This window comes from Entelurus aequoreus, linkage group LG05, assembly GCF_033978785.1.
Source record: "Entelurus aequoreus isolate RoL-2023_Sb linkage group LG05, RoL_Eaeq_v1.1, whole genome shotgun sequence".
Classification (NCBI taxonomy): Eukaryota; Metazoa; Chordata; class Actinopteri; order Syngnathiformes; family Syngnathidae; genus Entelurus; species Entelurus aequoreus.
Window position 1 is genome coordinate 46658411 of NC_084735.1, and position 9015 is coordinate 46667425.

Below are 9015 nucleotides of genomic sequence, written 5' to 3' on the forward strand. Positions count from 1 at the left end.
GCTCTATGAAATTAGAATGTGGTTGTAATTACTACTGTTGCCAATAGAGAGTGTAGTAGTTCCATGCAAAGGTCAGGTGACGTTTGAAAACATAGGAAAGAGACTAGACCCTTGACCTCTGCCTCGTCTCCGTATGTATTTGAATATATAAACCCACAGTGTTGCTATAAGAGTACGCTTAACATAAAGATTGTGTACATTACTGAGACATTTTACACCATGGCTTTCGAGTTTCTGAACTTTCTACACAGTAGAATCTATCCATCCATCCATCTTCTTCCGCTTATCTGAGGTCGGGTGGCGGGGGAAGCAGCCTAAGCAGGGAAGCCCAGACTTCCCTCTCCCCAGCCACTTCGTCCAGCTCCTCCCGGGGGATCCCGAGGCGCTCCCAGGCCAGCCGGGAGAAATAGTCTTCCCAACGTGTCCTGGGTCTTCCTTGTGGCCTCCTACCGGTCGGACGTGGCCGAAACACCTCCCTAGGGAGGCGTTCGGGTGGCATCCTGACCAGATGCCCGAACCACCTCATCTGGCTCCTCTCGATGTGGATGAGCAGCGGCTTTACTTTGAGCTCCCCCCGGATGACAGAGCTTCTCACCCTATCTCTAAGGGAGAGCCCCGCCACCCGGCGGAGGAAGCTCATTTCGACCGCTTGTACCTGTGATCTTGTCCTTTCGGTCATAACCCAAAGCTCATGACCATAGGTGAGGATTGGAACGTAGATCGACCGGTAAATTGAGAGCTTTGGCTTCCGGCTCAGCTCCTCCTCCGATCCGCCTGTCAATCTCACGATCCACTCTACCCCCACTTGTGAACAAGACTCCGAGGTACTTGAACTCCTCCACTTGGGGCAAGATCTCCTCCCCAACCCGGAGATGGCACTCCACCCTTTTCCGGGCGGGAACCATGGACTCGGACTTGGAGGTGCTGATTCCCATCCCAGTTGCTTCACACTCGGAAGAATCTACAACCTGTTTAATTTGTGACATCATCATTCATGCTAATAGGACTAAAAATACAAAAAAACTAATAAATAAAATACCAGCAAGTGTACTGGTTAATAAAAAGATGCGTGAAAGGCAATATGAATGTATTTGGGTGTCAGAACTGTCAATAAAGGCAACGCTTTAAACACGGAAGTGCCGCGCTGCTTTAAAACATGCCTCGCCAAATGTGTCAGTACAGTATTGCCACTGTTGCTTAAAATTTAGGTAAACATTTAAATAACGAACCAAAGGAGTTTAAAGCGTGGCAGGTAATATAGTTAACAGCTTCCCCTGTGCACATGTACAGTAGATTCAAGACATGCATACAGCTGGTTGGCTTGTTGAAAATTATTAGAGCAGTCCACACCGCCCACGTAATGTAAAATAATGCAAGTAAATTCACTGAATTTCGTAACAAATTCCCAGTTTTTCATTTGTATTTTATCTTTAACAAAGTGTGTTTTGCCTGCTACTTTACTTATCTGATTACTTTTAGCCTTTTTTTCAGTGTTTACTAATTATTGTATTTGTCTTAAAGCAATTGCCACCCATAAATCATGATGTATTTAATACAATGTCAATAAAGATTTATATTCTATTCTAACCTAATTCTAGATTGTGGCAGGCTTTATCTAATACGTATGTAAAATATGTCATGATCCGTGGTCCGGATCATGTTTTGTTTAGTTATGTTCTGTTAGTTTTGGACTTCTTTTGTTCCCGTTTAGGCTTCCTTGTTTGCTTTTGTCACCATGGCGACTTATTGTGTTCACCGGTCTCTGATTAGTGCTCGCCCGCTCACCTGCTGCCCGAGCGCTAATCAGAGGCATTATTTAAGTTGTCCTTGCCAGTCACTCGTCCTGCTTTCGTTGTGTTTGTCACGCGTTCATGCCACGTAAGTTTTTGATTATTCCATGTCCTAGTTCTGTGCTAAATGTTAGCCTTAGCTTCTCGTGCGTTCGGCACGCTTTTCTTTTGATTGTTTTCTGTTTGCCTATGATTTATGTAAATAAATCATCTCTTACCTTCACGTTTTTGTCCGGAGTGTCCGTGTTGCATTGGAAGAACAACCGCGCAGCCAGCGCACCCCCTCACGTGACAAAATAATTGTAAACTGTTCTTTGAGTGCAATAGGCAAAGCCCATGTGTTTAAAATGCCTTTTAATTCCAATTTAAATTTTAATTCCAATCTTTTAAAAGTGTTATTCTTGTGCAATAAGAAACATATGTTTAATCATATGTTTTATCATAAATGTTCTGTTAAAATTAAGCCAATGATGAAATTTTTTGTGATACCCTTTATTTTGAAAAGTTTTTAAAAAGTATTGAAATACATAACGATATACAGTTTGGTACCAAAATATTGGTGTCGGTACAACTCTAAGTGGGACAATTGTGCAAACGTAATTATGTAGTCGATTACAAGTTCGAACGTAAACTATGCAATGACGCAGCAAGTGGTGTCCCTATTCCTACGGAAGATTACAAAGCGCTACCCCTTTTTACTTCATTTCGAGGGTGTAGTGGTAGTGGGTGATGGGGTTTATTGGGATTGGGCCTAAGGTAGAGGAAAAGTGCACTTAAGTTTCCAAGTTAAGTGAATATGCTAACTATTCACATAAATGAAGTGCTAACGTGCTAATAATTAGCATACTACTGCTAATTATCCCCACATATGCAGTCCCTTCCAAGTTTTCTCGTTATTCCCATTGGGTTGAGGTTTTTTTCGCCCTGATGTGGGATCTGAGCCGAGGATGTCATTGTGGCTTATGCAGCCCTTTGAGATATTTGTGATTAAGGGCTATATAAGCAAACTTTGATCGATTGATTGATTGAACCCAAAGTTCTTGACCATAGGTGAACATAGGGTTGCAGATCAACCGGTAAATTTAGAGCTTTGCCCTTCGGCTTAGCTCCTTTTTCACCACGGCGGACTGATGCAGTGTCCGCAGCACCAATCCGCCTGTCGATCTCAAGATCCACTCTTCCCTCACTCGTGAACAAGACACCAAAGTACTTGGGGCAGGATCTCATCCCCAACCAGTAGATGGCACTCCACCCATTTCTGGGCGTGAACCATGGACTGGGACTTGGAAGAGCTGGTTTTCATCTCAGTCGCTTCACACTCAGCTGCGAACCGATCCAGTGAGAGCTGAAGATCCTGGCCAGATGAAGCCATCAAGACTACATCATCCGCAAAAAGCAGAGACCTAATTTTGCTGCCACCAAAACGAATCCTCAACGCCTAGAAATTCTGTCCATAAAAATTGTAAACAGAATCGGTGACAAAGGGCAGCCTTGGCGGAGTCCAACCCACACTGAAAACGGGTCCAACTTGCTGCCGGCAATGCGGACCAAGCTCTGACACTGATCATACAGGGAGCGGACCGCCACAATTAGGGGGTCTGATACACCATACTTTCTTAGCACTCTCCACAGGCCTTCCCGAGGGACACGGTCGAATGCCTTCTCCAAGTTCACAAAACACATGTAGACTGGTTGGGCAAACTCTCTATAGAGTTGGTCCACAGTTCCACGACCAGGACGAAAACCACACTGCTCCTCCTGAAGTTCGACTATCCGGCATAGCCTCTTTTCCAGTACACCTGAATAGACCTTACTGGGAAGGCTGTGAAGTGTGATCCCATGATAGTTGGAACACACCCTCCGGTTCCCCAGCCTGCCAAGCCAGAGGCACCGCCCCCGATGTCAACGCAATCTTGCAGAGTCTTGTCAACCATGACAGCCCCACAACATCCAGAACCTTAAGGAACTCTGCACGGATCTCATCCACCCCCGAGGCCCTGCCACCGAAGATCTTCTTAACTACCTTGACAACCTTAGCCCCAGAAATAAGAGAGCCCACCACATGGTCCCTAGGCACTGCTTCCTCAATGGAAGTTGTGTAAGTGGGATTGAGGAGGTCTTCGAAGTATTCCTTCCACCGATTCACAACATCCCCAGTCGACGTCAGCAGCACACCGTCCCCACCATACACAGTGTTGACAGCGCACTGCTTCCTCCTCCTGAGGCGACGGATGGTGATCCAGAATCGCTTCGAAGCCGCCCGGAAGTTGTTCTCCATGGCTTCTCCAAATTCCTCCCATGTCCGGGTTTTTGCCTCTGCAACCGTCAAAGGCGCACACTGCTTAGCCTGTTGGTACCTGTCCGCTGCCTGCCAAGTACCATTACCCAAAAAGACCCGATAGGACTCCTTCTTCAGCTGGACGGCATCCCTCACCACTGGGATTACGTGGCACCGACCACCTTGTGGCCACAGATCCCATCGGTTGCCTAATTTTGCCAAACACTGAAATCAGATGACTGCAACATTGACCAGGACATACAAAACCGGGCCAAAGAGGCCTCATCCACCTTTAAGCGGCTGAGGAAGAGTCTTCAACAACAATAACCTCCACCTCCTAATTCTATCCAAAGTCTTAGTCTACAAGGCAATATGCGTCACAACCCTTCTATATGGCTGTGAGACATGCTCGCCATCTCAAGATGCTGGAGGCATTTCATGTAAGGTGTCTACAACACATCTTAACCCTTGTGTGGTGTTCATATTGTTGTTACTCAGCCAGTGTTTGTGGGTCTGATGGACCCGTTGCATTTTGTGGCTTTTAATGCCTCACAATCAAACACTTTTATGTTAAAATACTGACTTATCCCAAAAAACATCTGTAATGAAGTGCTTCGAGAGGCTGGTAAAGGAATACATTGTCTCCAGACTTCCCCCCATATTCGACCTATACCAGTTTGCTTATCGCCCTAACCGCTCCACAGAGGACGCCATCTCCTCTGCACTCCACCTGAGCTTAGCACATCTGGAAGGAAAGGACACACACGTGCGGATGTTGTTTCTGGACTTCAACTCGGCATTCAACACCATCATCCCGCAGCACTTGGTGAGCAAACTGTTGGTGAGCAAACTGGCCACCCTTGGATTCAGTACCCCCCTTTGCAACTGGCTGCTTGACTTCCTCACAGACAGACCCCAATCTGTGAGTGGGCAACAACACCTTCAGTGCCATCTCCCTGAGCACCGGCTCCCCCCAGGGCTGCGTCCTGAGTCCGCTGCTATTCATGTTGATGACCCATGACTGCTGCGCCAGGTCCACTACTAACCACATTGTGAAGTATGCGGACGACACGACAGTAGTGGGCCTCATCCGTGACAGCAATGACATGGACTACAGGGAGGAGGTGAAACATCTGGTTGACTGGTGCAGAACCAACAACCTGGTCCTGAACGTCGACAAGACCAAGGAGATCATTGTCGACTTCAGGAAGCACCAGTCCAGCCACACTCCACTCTTCATCAACGGCACAGCAGTGGAGATGGTAAGCAGCACCAAGTTCCTGGGGGTGCAGATAACTGACAATATGACCTGGTCCCTACACACCGGAGCTCTTGTAAAAAGAGCTCAGCAGCGCATGCACTTTTTGCGTCGGATGAAAAGAGCACAGCTCCCTCGCCCCATTCTCACCACATTCTACAGAGGCACTATAGAGACTGACCAATTATATATCTGTCTGGACTGGAGCCTGCAATGCCTCAGACTGGAAGTCTCTCCAGAGAGTGGTGAGGACGGCGGAAAAGATCATCAGGACTCCTCTTCCTCCTATCCAGGCGATCCCAAAAAGCCGCTGCCTGACCAGGGCTCAGAAGATCTGCAGAGACTCCTCCCAACCCCACCAAGGACTGTTTTCACTGCTGGACTCTAGAAAGAGGTTCCGCAGCCTGTGTAGCAGAACCTCCAGGTTCTGTAACAGCTTCTTCCCTCAGGCCGTAAGACTCTTGAACGCATCATAATAATCCCCTCAACTCCCCCCAAAAATGGATGAACTCGCTGAAATATAAAGACAATATAACATACATCCATAAACGTAGATGCATATGCAAAAGTGCAATATATTTATCTTTACAGTAATCTATTTATTTATATCTGCACCTTATTGCTTTTTTATCCTGCACTGCCAACCAGCTAATGCAACAATATTTCGTTCTTATCTGTAATGTAAAGTTCAAATTTGAACGACAATAAAAAGTAAGTCTAAGTCTAAGACCCACAAACACTGGCTGAGTAACAACAATTTGAACGTTGCATGGAAATTTCTCTGCCAGTTTCTGCATCCCACAGGGATTCTTCTTTTGTGTTTCTGCACCTGCGCTTCCCACACAAGGTTGCAACATTGTTTGTCAACACTGTCTGCTCTCATTTTGTCGCACATTACACTCTGTCCTCCCCGTCTAGGCCTGCTGTGTGTGTGTGTGTGTGTGTGTGTGTGTGTGTGTGTGTGTGTGTGTGTGTGTGTGTGTGTGTGTGTGTGTGTGTGTGTGTGTGTGTGTGTGTGTGTGTGTGTGTGTGTGGTACACAGAACATCAATTTCCACACTTCTATTAGCCCCGGGTCCAGTGGACCCCGGACATCTTATATGTAATAGAAATGTGTAGGGGGGTGTATGGCGTGTGTTCATTAAATATGTATTCTGATATATGTTCTTCACAGAAAATGAGCCAAAGCCAGTGAGTCTCAGTTTGAAAAATGTATTAATTGTATCATTTTTCTTTTAATAAAAATCGAAAACGGGTCCCACAGACCCGAACACCACACAAGGGTTAAAGGTGACTTGGCAGGATTGTATCCCACACTCTGTGATCCTTCAGTGAGTCAGCTGCAGGAGTTAGGAGGCCATTATCATGCTTCGCTAATTAAGATGGCTCGGCCATGTCATCAGAATGCCAGCCAACCGCCTACCATGCAAAATTCTGTATGGCCAGCTGGCTCAAGATTTTCCGAAAGAAGTGCAACATACAGCCCACTGCCTTGGAAGCTGCCTCTTCGGTCCGCTCTTCCTGCCGTGGACTATGCCGTCAAGGAATAAAATCGGCAGAGGAGAACAGACTAAAACACCATATGGCAAAAAGAGAGAGGAGAAAGGCGGCCATGTCTGCACCTGGCCCATCAGGTCAGGTCTTCAGTTGTCACGTCTGTGGCAGGCAGTGTGCATCACGCATTGGGCTGCACAATCATCAACGAACCCACAAAGAGTTGCAGAGGTCATCATCGGTCATGATGGACTACCTAAAGCAAAGCATGCAGTGATAAAAAATGTTTTCCACCTACACAAAATCAACTGGAAACGTCCAGCTTGGTTATTATATAGGTTACAGAACGTAAACAGAGTATTGTTGGCAGTTTTGGATTAATTTTTAAAGTGATTTAAAGGCTGAATGGATTGCTCCCATTAGCAGCATTGCTAGCCACCTAGAAAGAGCCGATTATTACGGTGTGCATTATCTTTCAATTTAAATGTTTCTATTTGGAGAGTGCTTTTTTTCAAATGTGTGTCATTAATTTAAAGGGGAACTGCCTATCTTTATGAGAGACAAGAATATATGTTGGTTTTCTTAGTATCTTTGCATTTTAATTTGGAATAAGTATCCATAGCAAATAATCTATTTTTGCTCAGTAAATAAAGTAAGTCTTATGAAAATCGGATGAAAATTTAGCGAGCTATGGTTAATATTCATTGTACATGCATTGATGGCAACATTGTTTCCCCCAAGATGGTAACCAAACAGTAGGCGCTCTTAATCATCCGGTCATCATTCATGCGCCACTAATTTTAGGCATTCATGCTGTTTTTTCATCACTTATGCTGCCACTGGATACTGTTTATGTTTATGCAATTTTTCTTGCCTCAGTCTATGACTTATCACCTGTCACTCAGCTAAATGGGGCATGTTTGAGCTTCAGAGTCGTGACTGTACTTTGTGACCATTGCCGTCTTACCTTCTGCTTGCCTAACTAAAGTAGCATATTTACTATTCAGCATTCAAATTCAGCTTAATTTTATATTCTGGTCGGAGTCAAATAGAATAAAAATGTAGATTGTCATTCATCAGGTCATGTAATCAACAGCGGTTGAATGAATGCAACTACAAAAAAACATTCAACTAAAAAAAGAATCCAGTTGCCTCTGATCAACCTTTGTGGATAGTATTAAATTATTTTCACACAAATAAAAACGGTTTTCTCTTATTTCTTTTTCAGCGAGTTGACATCCCTCAACATAAATGATGCTAATTTGACCAATGATAGAATGTTCAACACTATTGTCATGTAGTGATAATGTATGTTGATGACACCTTCCAGCTGTGTCCTGCAAATTTGACAATATACACAGCGACTTGTTTATTTCTTATTTCTTGTGTATTTAAATGGGTTAGACTTGTATAGCGCTTTTCTACCTTCAAGGTACTCAAAGCGCTTTGACACTATTTCCACACTCACCCATTCACACACACATTCACACACACATTCACACACTGATGGCGGGAGCTGCCATTCAAGGCCCTAACCACGACCCATCAGGAGCAAGGGTGAAGTGTCTTGCTCAAGGACTCAACGAGCGTGACGAGGTTGGTAGTAGGTGGTGATCGAACCAGGAACCCTCAGGTTGCTGGCACGGCCACTCTCCCAACCACACCGTCTTTCTATGACAACAAATTTGACAACGTAAAGAAAGAAGAATGAAAGGAACTTTTGACTTGCCTGAGTGGAACAGGAAGCCAGTGAAGGGATTTGAGAGTTGGTGTGATATGGTCATATTTCCGCACTGGAACTATCTTGTAGTGTTTTTACTCAGTCGTAGTCTTCAAACTATATGCAGTTTATTAGATTTTACACACTTAATTTCAATACGCGAAGCTACGAGAAGTGGACGGACTCTTTTACATGTATTTACGGAGGAGTATGAAGCCGGACACAAAGCGGCAACATCAGCTGCTTACTACCCTGGCTTCATTTGATACATGTGAAATAAAGGGGGTGGCACACAAGTGGTACGAAGGTAAATATTAACTATTTACTTTGTTCCATGCTGTAAAAGTAGTCAGTGACACTCCATCTGTGTAATTAATTAGCCTCAACCCGAGTGAACGGAATGCTAATGCTAACGAGGTAACGCTAAAGCCAATGTGTTTGTGTTGTCGGCATGAGATAAACACTGACATGTTTTA